The sequence below is a fragment of the Phocoena phocoena genome, chromosome 3 (assembly GCF_963924675.1).
Source record: "Phocoena phocoena chromosome 3, mPhoPho1.1, whole genome shotgun sequence".
Classification (NCBI taxonomy): domain Eukaryota; kingdom Metazoa; phylum Chordata; class Mammalia; order Artiodactyla; family Phocoenidae; genus Phocoena; species Phocoena phocoena.
The window spans coordinates 142025246-142038438 of NC_089221.1; the positions used below are offsets into that span (position 1 = coordinate 142025246).

The window sequence follows — 13193 nt, forward strand, 5'->3', positions numbered from 1 at the left end:
TGTATCTTGAGTCTGTGCCTAGTAGTGTACTGGTGACTTGGGTACACTGATGTAACATGCAGTATTTGACCTCATGGATCTTTGATTCACATGTTGTCATAGAGAGAGATATACACAAAGAAGGAATAAGGTAAAAAGGAGCAAAGTGCACACATATATATGCTGTTGTACACTAAAAATATTAATGATAGTTTTCAGAATAGAAATTTTAGAACCTTTATTTTAAACATTTGCAGTAGGCATGGGGCTTATCGGGTTATAGAACTGAGTTGCAGAGAAGGAGAGAAGAGAAAGTTGAGAGATTTGGAAAAGGAATGATGCCAAAAGGGTAGAGGGGAGGACATTAGCAGAGCAGTGATTCCTGACTACAGAAGATGTAAATGGCGATTTTGATATTATTAATTGCTATTAATATATTGTTAACAATAAATAGTATTAATATTATTAGTGAGCTTCCCTGGTGGTGTGCTGGTTGAGAGTCCGCCTGCCGATGCAGGGGACACGGGTTCGTGCCCCAGTCCGGGAAGATCCCACATGCCGCAGAGCGGCTGGGCCCGTGAGCCATGGCCGCTGAGCCTGCGTGTCCGGAGCCTGTGCTCCGCAACGGGGGGCGGCCACAACAGTGAGGGGCCCGCGTACCGCAAAAAAAAAAATATATTATTAGTAACTATTTTTGCTGATGACCAATTTGTATTAGGCATTAAGCTGCTTCACAAGCATGACAGGACAGCAGTTTTCTTACAAACAATATTATTTATATTTCTCCTTAGACAATGTCTGTCATGCTTCAGAGTACAGAATAGCAATAGATCTATTAAGTTAAAGGTGCATATCCATGCTTTTGAACTACCTATGAATTTTCCAAAGGAAATGAAAAAACTGGAGTGGCTTTCAGAAAGCCAGACCCCCTGACTTTTTAGTTGACTAATGGATGTTGTCATATAGTCCTCATAAAGCACATATTCTCTGTTGTATGGCAGGGTGTCATTGTCGACACCTTGGCTCAATTTTTTAAAATAATGGACATTTATTATTCCAGCTTATGTTAACATAAAATGGAAAAAATAAAATCTTTCAGATGCAGGATTGAAGAATTGAGATAGAACTGAAAAAAAATTAATTTGACCCCCTTTCATATTTATCCAGAGTTGTAACAAAGACCTGACTAAATTAGAGAAAGCCCATTTGTAAATTATTTTCATGAAAGAGACAGAATCATATCTGAGGTTATAGAATTTTTTCTCTTAGTTAATGAGAGGCATGTCTTGCCTTACTTTAAACTTTTCTACTTGTGTAAGTCTTTCAATGTGACTCTTTGTTTAACGCTGAATCTCACATCAGAGACTTGACAAGTTGAGAGGTGAGTTATCTGGAGCAAAAATATTAAGCTTGTCAGAAGCAGTCCTCCCACACAGAATTAAGATAAGATCTCAAATTCTTAAGTTCTCAAGATAATAGTTCTAAGGAGATATTTTTATCCATACCACCAATACTAAGTAGATTGTAGGAAAAATAGTTTTTCTTTCCCATGTTTGAAAGTCACTGTTTCTACAGAGATTCTGGGTTTTTTTGTTGTTGTTGTTGAATTTGTCCCAAAGAGAGATATATACTGCTGAGATTCACAGTTACTGGAAAGTAGGAGGCTATGGAAAACACATATTTAAAAAATTTTTTTAACCATCACTTAGTAGTACCCAAGAAGTAAAATGATGTATATATTATAACAGGAATTGAGAGGAGCATAGGAGATTTATTTAAAATGTATTCAGTTGCACATGGAAAGGTGCAATTCAAGAGGTAAGAAAAAACAGTGAAAGGTAATCTCCAAATGCCAGAAATGAGAAGGAAACACAAACCCATAGTAGTAAACTAGAATTGAAGCTGAAAGAGCAAGACTCAGTCACTGATTTAAAAACTGGGCTCTCAATACCCACTTGGAAACCTGAGCAGAGAAAATAGTCAGTGTGCATAGCAAAAGCTGGAACGAGGCTTCCTGCATAAAGGCTGACGCCCTATAGGAGTTATCCTTTCTGTGAAACAAGAAGTAAAAAAATTCCAGCACTAGCAGTGGGACTGGCCACAAAAGCAAGTCACCCATCCTGGGTCTTTGGTAGTGCTGAAATGGCCTATGAGGTTTTTAGTAAACCTCAAGCCTTCCAGTGTGAACATTACAAATGAAAACTGACTATGTACTAGTAAAACCCTAGATAGCCCAACCATGGCAAAAATGAAACCACTCCAACAAAGAAGCCTCTACAATCCACGGCAAAGAAGGGAAAACGTTAGGGTGCATGGAAACCCAGTAACCATAGTGTATATTTAAAAGTATATGAAAGACTCTCAGGTGAGCAATTAATCTGTATCATGGATCCTTCTTTTCTTTTCCCAGAATTCAATTTTAAAGACCAAGAGTATAAATAGGAATAATGCCAACATCAACTCTGGTTATGAGGAAAAGCTGTCATATATGTGCTGGAGATTTTGATGAAGAACTGCCATATAAAGACAGTATAAGATTAAGTGAAATACTAAGTTCTTTAAAAGTCATAAACTACCAAATATCACTAAACAAGAAATAGATAACCTGAATAGTTCTACAACCATAAGTGTATTGAAGCTTTAGTTAAAAATATTAAGCCTGTATACACACAAATAAACAAATTAAAAAAATATATATTACAGGCCCAGATGGATTCACTGGTGCATCACTGGTGCATTCTCCCAAACATTTAAAGGAGAAATAAACACACTCTAGCAAAACTCTTCCAAAAACAATTAAAGAATAGTGTAGCTTCCCTAAATCATTCTGTAAGGCCTGAATTACACTGACACCAAACACAAACAAGAATATCACAGGAAAACTACAGAGAAGTTATCTGTACAAGCATAGATGCAAAAATCTAAACAAAATTTTACAAAATAAATTCTAACAAAAAATGCAAAGGGTAATACATCATGACTAAATCAAATATAGCAAATGAATGCAAAGCTGATTTAACACTGGAAAGACAGTCAATGTAATTCTGAATAAAAATTTTAAAAATCTATGTGATCTCTATGTGATCTTCTGAGTATATGCAGAGAAAGCATTTGAAAAAAATCAAATATTCTTAATTAAGAAAAAACTAATAAAAATTCTCAGCATATGAGAAAGAAAAGGGAAATTATTCAACCTGAAAAAAGAGCATCTAAGAAAAACCTACAGCTAAAATCATAATAATTGAAAACCAGACAGTTTCCCTCTAAAATCAGTAGCAAGGGAAAGATGTCTGTTCTCATCACTTCTATTCAACTTTACACATTCTATCCAGTGAAATAAAGCAACAAAGATCATTAAAGATAATAAGACAAGAGATCTACAAAAAATACCCAGATTAAAAAAGAAGAATAAACTTGTATTGAAGATGACTTGATCATCTATGCCAGTAGATCCTACAGAATGTAGCAAAAAACTATTATCACTATTAAGTGAGTTTAATAAAGTTGTAGGATACAAGATCATTATTAAAAAAATTAGTTGAATTTCTATATACTAGAGCAAAACAATTGGAAATTAAAATTTTAAGTAGAATTAAATATATGAAATACAGAGTAATAAAAATGAAGTGTAAAATCTGTACTCTTAAAACTATAAAACTGATGAAGAAACTAAAGAAAAACTAAATAAAAAGAAAGATGCATTATAATTATGGATCAGAAGACTCACTATTATTGAGGTGTCAACTCTCTCTAAATACATCTGTAGACTTACTCCCAGTCAAAATTTCCAAAGTTTTCTTTTTTTTTGGCAGAAATTGACAAGCTGATTCTGAAATGTTTATGGAAACACAAAAGACTTTCCCAGAACATTGAAAAAGAAAAATAGTGGAGGACTTAACCTCATTTTAAGTCTTATTATAGACCTACAGTAATCAAGATGGTGTACTATTGATATAAAGGTGGACAAATAGATGTTGAGAACAGAATAGATCCACACATATATGGTTAATGAATTTCAGCAGAAATACAAAGTAATTCAAGGGGGAAGAATAAGCTTTGTAACAAATGATGCTGAAAATTTAATATCCGTATATAAAAATAAAAAGAAGAGAAACAAAAAAACTCAACTCATGCATATGCAGACTTAACTCCCAGTGGATCATATACCTGTGCATTAAACCAAACCTAATATACACCTAAATGTAGTATACACACAAAAAATATACATACATATGTAACTCCTATCTAATAAGAAATAATGGGAAAAATTATAAACTGAAATATAAATTTTACATATATTTCAAACAAATGTTTGATAATATAAAGTTTCTATTTTTTACTTTAAGATAAAACACAATACTACCAGTAGCCTAATGGACACAGTAAATTATAAATGGCTAAGAAGTCAATGAAAACAAGTTCAATCTCTTTTCAGCAATAGTTCACTCCTAGATGTTTTTTAAAAATAGGCATGTGCATAAAGATTCGTGAGAATGGAAGTAATCATAACGTAATGGTGGAACGTTAGATACAAATTAAACATCTAATCTTATAAGATTGGTTAAACAAATTATAGAGCTTCTATTCTCCAATGGTCTTGGGTTATTTTTTTAATAAAAAGTAAAAGAAAAGTAAATATGGGGAATAGAAACAAAAGACTTTAGAACAAGTGCCAGCTTATGGTATTTCTTTGATTCTGTAAGCAACGGAGAATAATAGAAAGGAACAAAGAAGAAAACTGTTTTTTTCATAACTCATTGTTAGTTCTATATGTGACCTTATATGCTGCATATATGTGACTCTTTTCAGGGTAATAATGAGGTCTTTAAGCATTGAGGATTTCTCATATACCCACAGAAAGTTATATAGAGTCAATGGCCAGTATGTACAACAATTTCCATATTAAAAAATCAAGAATTTTGAGGAAAATGACCTTATATCTGCATTTTTCAGGTATTATCCAGTCTAATACTTGAAACAATTTAAAATTGACTTACCAGAAGGGTAACTTTGAAAGACTATTATGAAACTAATGAGGCTATAATTTTTGGTTATATTACATTGCGATGATTATATTTTTCTAATTAGTAAGGATTTTTTATCTATATTGGCAATTCAAAATGGATATATGATCATGAAGCATGTGGCAAGAGATGTGTAATACTGGGGTTAATTGGGTGGAAAGTTCAATGACAAAACAAAATGAAATAAAACCTGAAAGGGCATGAGACCAAACTAAAAAAGGTACAGTAGATGACATCTAGGAAAACTGTGAAATTTTTCACAACAGTAAGTTAAAAGCATTTGGTTGAATGCAGAGGGGAGGAGGAGGAGGAGAGGGATATACAATATACTAGAAAAGAATCCGTCTCTCTGAGTAGAATATTCTAAGAACTTTCTAGAGAGTAATTTTCCCAAGGAAGTCAAATATTATAATCATGGGCTTCCAACCAAGCATAGAATATTCTTGTGGTTTATCTCACCACGTCATACGTATTAGGTTTAAAATGCACAATCTCAACAAATCAAGTCTTTCTCAGCACTCCTGTGTAGTTAGGTGACTGAAATTAAATGTGTGGGAGATAGCAAGATGCTACAGTGTAGCATATTCATTAGTAACTTATAAGGATCTTCAGAGGAAGCAGAAAGTACTGAAGTTAATTTGCAAAAGTTATTTGTTTTATAGACAAAAATGTGGCGAGTATGTGTAATTATCTTAAACATAGGAAAGGTGACTTATAAAATTTTTGAGTTATTTACACATAAAGTACAAATAAAATGATTATTCATATGTAATCTTTTCTCAAATTTTGGTTTTACTCAAAATTAGAAATAAGTACCGTGAATACTAAGATATCACATGGTATTTAATAATAATAATAGATAGCATTCTCTACTCTTTTATAATACCTGAAGTCTGTTCTTTAATTCAGAAGACATTTATTATGCAGTGATGGCATACCCAGCATTTTATTAGGTGCTGTGGAAAGTGTAAATAGCAGACAATCCAAGATTTGTCTTAAGTCAGGTTTCTGAGAAGCAAAGCCTAAAAGTGATTTGAGTGAGGGAGTGTTTCTTAGGAAAACCCTAGAAGCAGGGGAGTGAAACCAGATTGGGTAGGAAAGGGGAACTGAGCAAGGATGTGGTCTCAGGTAAAGTGTAGCTTTGGTCTGATCCACGGATGAAAACCATAGAACATGCACTGTACTTCAGAATCGTTCCCTCCTGGAGGCAAAAGGGCTGGTTCTCTGTTTCCTGTATGAGAGTCAATTACTGGCTATGAGGAGGCCTTGGGAGGGCTCACCTTCTGAGTGAGGTGAGTCCATCCAACCTAGGGATATTCTTCAAGGAGGAGGCAGCTGCAAGCCATGAGGAGCTGGGAGAGAGAGCACCCAGCCTGCCAGAGGGAAAAGGCATGAAGTAACTAGTGCAAGACTTTTCCTTGTCTGTTTACTTCTTAGTCTCTTATCACCCCGATAATCCCAACAGACACGTTTTTAAAAACCATGTCATCATTTCCATGTTTCTCACCTACATTTTAATATTGCTCCGTGAACCCTAGTGGTACCTTCGACTTTCTTCACTGCATTTGTGACACTTAGGCTAATGTGATTGTTGAATGGAGTCAGGGTCACTCAGAGTAGTTAACTTCACCAACCAAAACCTTCCAATGACCTCCCGGATCCTTGAGCATGGCCTATCGTACCCGAAAACTCTGGATCTCTAATACTTTACTGATGCTCTTTCCTGTCGCTCACTCCTATGCCCAATACACCCATTCAACTCCAGTCACCTTAGCCTCTTGCTGATTTTCAAACATGTAAAACACACTCCTGCTCAAGGTCATTGCAATTGCTGGTCACTCTACCTGGAACATTGTCCTTGTCCAGTAAGTTTACTCACTTCCTGCCTGTAGGTCCCTGATCAAATGTCATTTTTCCAGTTGGACTTTTCTGATCACACAATCTAAAATAGCTCTCCACTTAAACACATTTATCACTACCTGAAGTATTATATACTTTTTGATTGGCCGATGGGTTGTCTGTCTAATCAAACTAGAATATTAAGCATATGCATAAGAGTAAGAACACTGTTCCATTCACCACTGGTTCCCTTACACCTAGAACAACATCAAGACCATAGCGGATACTCAGTGAATATCTGGTTAATGAATAAATAGGTGTTGAAGGAGCAAAAGAGAGAAAATACTCTGCAATTGTCACAGAAAGCCATGCTGAAATGACTTTTGTGCTGAGACTTTACAGGTAAGTACAAGATTTACAGGTAGGCAAGTAGATGAGAACTTACCAAGCAGAGAAAGGAGCCAGTGCCTCTGAAGCAACAAAGCACAGATGTCTCTGTGATTCTTTGCTCATGCTCACTACTTTGGAGAGTCCATCAGTAATCTCAGCAGTGTTTCCATGAGGATACCTCTCAGATCTATATTCTACTTCCTATTACAAGGCAGCTTGCTGGATATTTGCAGTTACATGGCCTTTTGTCATCTTAAAATAACACTTTCTAGATTTATTCCTGTCTTTGTGGCTAAGGTATTAAAATGATCAGAGACACCTCATTGTCCCTCGTCCTCTTGTCCTATCAGTTAATAACTTTTATTGATTTTTTTCCTTATAATGTCCTTTATTCTCTTCATACCTACTGCCATCTCCATATCCTAATATGTCATGCTATCGACTGGTTTCTCTGACTCTAGACTCTTCCTTTTTAATTCATCCTGCCCAATAGTGCAACATGAACAACTCTAAATTATACTTTCACAGCCTGTCACACAATAAACTCCTGGGGTTATCTACAGTGTTTACTTCCAAAGTCATAGCCTAATAGTCAAGGCCATCCAGGACTTGGCACCGACCAACTTCCTACTTTGTCCTCTTTCTTCTTCTTTCTTTGAAATCTCAATTTTTTTCACATACACTTATCTACTGTTGTGCTTTTGCCCAGTTTCCCGTCATCCTGGAATGCTATCCCATTCCTACAGTATAAATTTAACCTATTCTTTCTTTGAAACCTGGCTCAATCTTCCCCCTACACACAAGTCCCCTGACCAATCCATTGAAAAGGATCTTCTGTGTATTTTGAACATCTAAAAATGTCATCTCTATGATTCATTTGGAAAGTAATCATGTATTTCCATGGAATATATTTCCTTTCTTTTATAGTACAGCATTATTTAAGTTTATTATTTTCACTTGTCGTTTTGCCTTTTAATTTCCTGTTTTGCAAGAAGATTTTAAGTTCTCTTTGGGTCAGGGATTAAATCAAGGTGCAGGATGGAACCTACTGCCTAGTCTCAGCAGGTCCAGGTCATCTTGTACAATATTGTGAAATTAACCTCCCTAAATAGGTTCTACCACCCACAGGGTCATAAGATTTTTAACTTCAGTAAATATTTATACATGTTACCCTTTCTGACTAAAAGTTTATTTACTACTGTTTTACATATAAAATTCCCACTTAGCCTTTAAAGATTCACTCAAGAACAGAATCATTTCAAGTAAGATGAAACTAACCTTTCTGTGTTAACCTCTGCTTCTACTTCTGTTGGCTCAGCACCAGGAGGTTACTTTTGTTACAGCTATGACTTTATGTATGAACAAAGATTTTGAATTGCAGGAATTAAGAACATAGGCTTCAGAGTTCGACCTGGATTCGAACTTGACTCTGCCTCTTTATTGCCTTTATGACCCAAAACAATTAGATGTGATCATGTGTTGTGCTCACTTCAGTTCCTAAAAATAACTGTGGGTGAATGAAACCAAAATGTCTTGTTTTTGTCATCCTGTAGCTTCACAAAAGCAAAGTGGATAGATCCTTTGGTGTTCTCTTTAAGTTTAAAGGGTGTATGTAACCATATACAAACTCAGAAGGAAATGGGTGGAGAGGGTGTTGCAGATTGGGATAGCTACTCTAATTCTTCAGGGAAAATACACTCTCACTTTTGTTTTACATAATTTTGGTCTGCTTAATTTGCATAGCTGTTCTCTTGTCTTTCACTTGCTTATCTGATAGCACTGTGTGGTTGTTTTCTTTGCCTTTTGAGAGCTCTGGATGATATCTTCTTTCATTACAAAACTTCCTTAACAAAAATAGTATCAAAATACGTATTCATATTTAATGCTAGAAGAACAAAAACTGGAATAGTGTTCCTCACCTGGCAGTTACCTTGCACTTACACATTTATTCTCCTAGAATATGTCAACATAGATAATGTTATTACGTTTTATTTTTTTGTCATATGATTTCTTTATCTTTGGAGGAATGAACGGCCAGCTTCTCTTATCCTAGGTAATACCCGTTTCTTCTAACGGTGTACAGCTCTAAAAATATTTAACAATGCAATAAATATTATTAACTGAAAAAAGGAATACCTCATTCAGCAAATTTAGTTTGAAAGACTTTATTATATTTGTCATTTAGAATGCTTCTGCTTTTCAATAACAAAATCCCTGACTCAGAATGACAAATGACAAGGAAACAGTATTGTCACTGTAATAGGAAGTCTTGATTCATGATGAGTGTCAGGCTTGGTTGATTTTTTTTTGGCACAACAGTCTGATCAACTCTACCAGTTATTTTTATGTCTGGTCTCTGCCATCATAAACATTTGCTTCCTTCAGGACGGATGCAACGTTTCCAGCCATCAAATCCAGAAGGAATAACAAAAGGAAACAAAGAGATCATTTATTCCTTCATTCTCTCCTAAGAAATAGCCAAATTGCCAGAAACCACTGACCAAACTATTTCTCCCCCCCACCCCCACCCCATGCCTCATTGGTGAGATTTTGGCCTCATAACCATTGCTGGGCCAATCAAGTTCACTCCTTGGAATGCAACGGGACAAATTTCCAAGGCCAATCTCGTAGTCATGCAGTCTATGCAGTAGCACAAGAACCTGGGCTTGGAAGAGTTCCATTCTTAGTTTAGTATACTGCTAGTATCATCTTGAAAGTCTTAATAATTTTTAAACAAGGGACCTGCGTTTTCATTTTACACTGGACCTCACAACATTATATGGCTGATTGTCCATATTCCCCTGAGGTCATTAGCTATATGAGGCAGGGATGGCTAGTACTTGTACGTCTCCAAGAGAATGGGGGGGGCGGGGGTGCTGTGTAGACAACCAGCAGGTTTTAACTCCACTCATTATTTGACTTTAGAATGGTTTTAGTCCTATCTAAATCACCGAGAGAAACAACAGTGAAATGACCAGTGCTACACATACTAGAAAATTAATTCCTCAGGTTAAAGAAGCCACACTGAGTACAAACTAGAAATTGGTGTTGTAGTGGAGGATTTAAAGGGAAGTGATTAAGAGTTAAGGCATGTCTTCTTACATTGTTGCTCCTGATATCACCCCAAAATCATAATTAACCTGATGAAACTGATTCTCCTCCATCGATGCCTACTTCCCAAACTTAACACATTACCTTCTTTGTCCTCATGCACACACAAACACACACATTAAAAATTTTCAATGCGCCCAGACCAGCAGAGGCAGCAGCCGGAGCAGCTGCAGCCTGCACCCTCTGCTGCCGGCCCGCTCGCGGTGGGGGCCCCCCCTCACCTTCCCGCCCACCCCTATTGTTCCGCCCCAGCCTCCCGCCCTTCCCCTTCCCGCCCGCTCTCCTTTTCCCCTCCTCAGTCGCCTCGCGCCTGCAGTTTTTGGCTTTCACCCCCACCAGTGACCAAAGACTTGACCACTCAGAGTCCAGCTCCTCAGAACACTGCTCGACATGGACACCGGTGTGATTGAAGGTGGATTAAATGTCACTCTCACCATCTGGCTACTTATGCATGGAAAGGAAGTTGGCAGTATCATTGGGAAGAAAGGAGAATCAGTTAAGAAGATGCATGAGGACAGTGGTGCATGTATCAACATCTCAGAAGGGAATTGTCCTTAGAGGATTATCACTTTGGTTGGACCCACTAATGCCATCTTCAAAGCCTTTGCTATGGAAGAGGACATCAGCAGCTCTATGACCAATAGCACAGCTGCCAGTAGACCCCCAGTCACCCTGAGGCTGGTGGTCCCTCCTAGTCAGTGTGGCTCTCTCATTGGGAAAAGTGGTTGCAAGATCAAGGAAATACGTGAGAGTACAGGGGCTCAGGTCCAGGTGGCAGGGGATATGCTCCCCAACTCAACTGAGGGGCCGTTACTATTGCTGGCATTCTGCAGTCCATCCTTGAGTGTGTGAAACAGATCTGCGTGGTCATGTTGGACACTCTCTCCCAGTCCCCCCCCCAAAGGGCGTGACCGTCCCGTACCAGCCCAAGCCGTCCAGTTCTCCAGTCATCTTTGCAGGTGGTCAGGACAGGTACAGCACAGGCAGCGACAGTGCGAGCTTTCCCCACACCACCCCGTCCATGTGCCTCAACCCTGACCTGGAGGGACCACCTCTAGAGGCCTATACCATTCAAGGACAGTATGCCATTCCACAGCCAGATTTGACCAAGCTGCATCAGTTGGCAATGCAACAGTCTCATTTACCCATGACGCATGGCAAGACCGCATTCAGTGCAGGTTTGGATGCATCTGCTCAGACTGCTTCTCATGAACTCACCATTCCAAACAATTTGATTGGCTGAGTACTCGGGTGTCAAGGCGCCAAAATCAATGAGATCGTCAGATGTCTGGGGCACAGATCAAAACTGCGAACCCAGTGGAAGGATCTACTGATAGGCAGATTACCGTCACTGGATCTGCTGCCAACATTAGCCTGGCTCAATATCTAATCAATGTCAGGCTTTCCTCGGAGACGGGTGGCATGGGGAGCAGCTAGAACAATGCAGACTCATCCATAATCCCTTTCTGCTGTTCACCACCACCCATGATCCATCTGTGTAGTTTCTGAACGGTCAGTGATTCCAGGTTTTAAATAGTTTGTAAATTTTCAGTTTCTACACACTTTATCGTCCACTCGTGATTTTTTAATTAAAGCGTTTTAATTCCTTTGTTCAGCTGTTAATGCTGAGATCCATATTTAGTTTTATAAGCTTCTCCCTGTTTTCTTTTTGTTTTGTTTTGTTTTTTTGGGGGGGGAGTTTTGGCTCATGAAATTTTTTTGTTTGTCATGGAAATGTAAGAGTGGAATATTAATACATTTCAGTTTAGTTCTGTAATGTCAGGAATTTTTCAAAAAAATTAAAAGATGGACTGGAGCTTTTTCTTTGTGAATAGAAAAAAAAATTTTTTTTCAATGCCGCCTATTACAAAAGAAAAGCGGAAAATCCTTAACCAATATTACAAGGGCCAACATGATTTTGCCCTCTACATCTACATTATGTAGCACTTCTTGCTACTTCAGACTCTCAGCTCTGGCCAGCTGGGCTTTTCAATTTCCTTTGAGCTCCATGTTGTCTGCAACTTAGGAATCTTTGTCATGCTATTTTGCCTGCTTCCACTTCCCTCCTGTCCTGTTTATCACAACAAACTTTTATTCATACTTAAGATCAAATTTGGAGTCATTTCCTCAGAAAGCTTTCGCTGCACCCAATTCCAGATCCAGTTATTTTGTAATGGAGCCTATAGAATTATATTGCTTCCTTTCAAAACTGGTATCTCAGTTCATATGCACACTTTTATCAGTATCTGCAATTTGTAGATTAATAGCAAGAAAGCTTAAGCCCAGGAGATCAAGGATAGCAATAAGAAGCAGTTTCATGAAGCTTTTTCAAAACTTGACTCAAATCCTCTTAGAACCACTAATGGGTAATATGCAAAGATAGAATTGTGTCACATGCCTAACTAGAGATTTTGTTTGTTGAGGGTGTGAGTTAGTTAACTAAGCTTCATAATTACATTTAATTGGTGTGTCTGTTATTCACTCAAACATACAGCTTTTAAGTCACTTACTTTTTTATTTGAACATACATAATTGCCTGTTTTGATTTAAACAGGAAAGCAACAAAAATATTTGAATACCCTGATTCAGTGACAGATCTATATTCTTTTGTTTAAATGATTTCTAAGGTACCTTGAGGATTCTTTTAAACTCTAACCTTTAACCTGACTATTTCATTAAATGCTTTCCAGTCATTTCATTGTTTTTTGAATCTTCGTGCATTGCTTCCCAAACTTAAACACTGAAGTACTTATGAATCTGATGGGCTTGAGATGCTTCCTAATGAAGTCTGGAGGACAGATTTTTATTCCTCTCTTGACTTTTTGTCCTTCATTAAAGACAACTTTGAAT

The 13193-nt window shown here is 37.3% G+C and overlaps 1 pseudogene; it reads left to right on the top strand.

Annotated features, from left to right (window-relative positions):
* The first annotated feature begins 10733 nt into the window (after positions 1-10733).
* Positions 10734-11780, top strand: LOC136120522 (poly(rC)-binding protein 2 pseudogene; annotated as a pseudogene).
* Positions 11781-13193: the final 1413 nt, after the last annotated feature.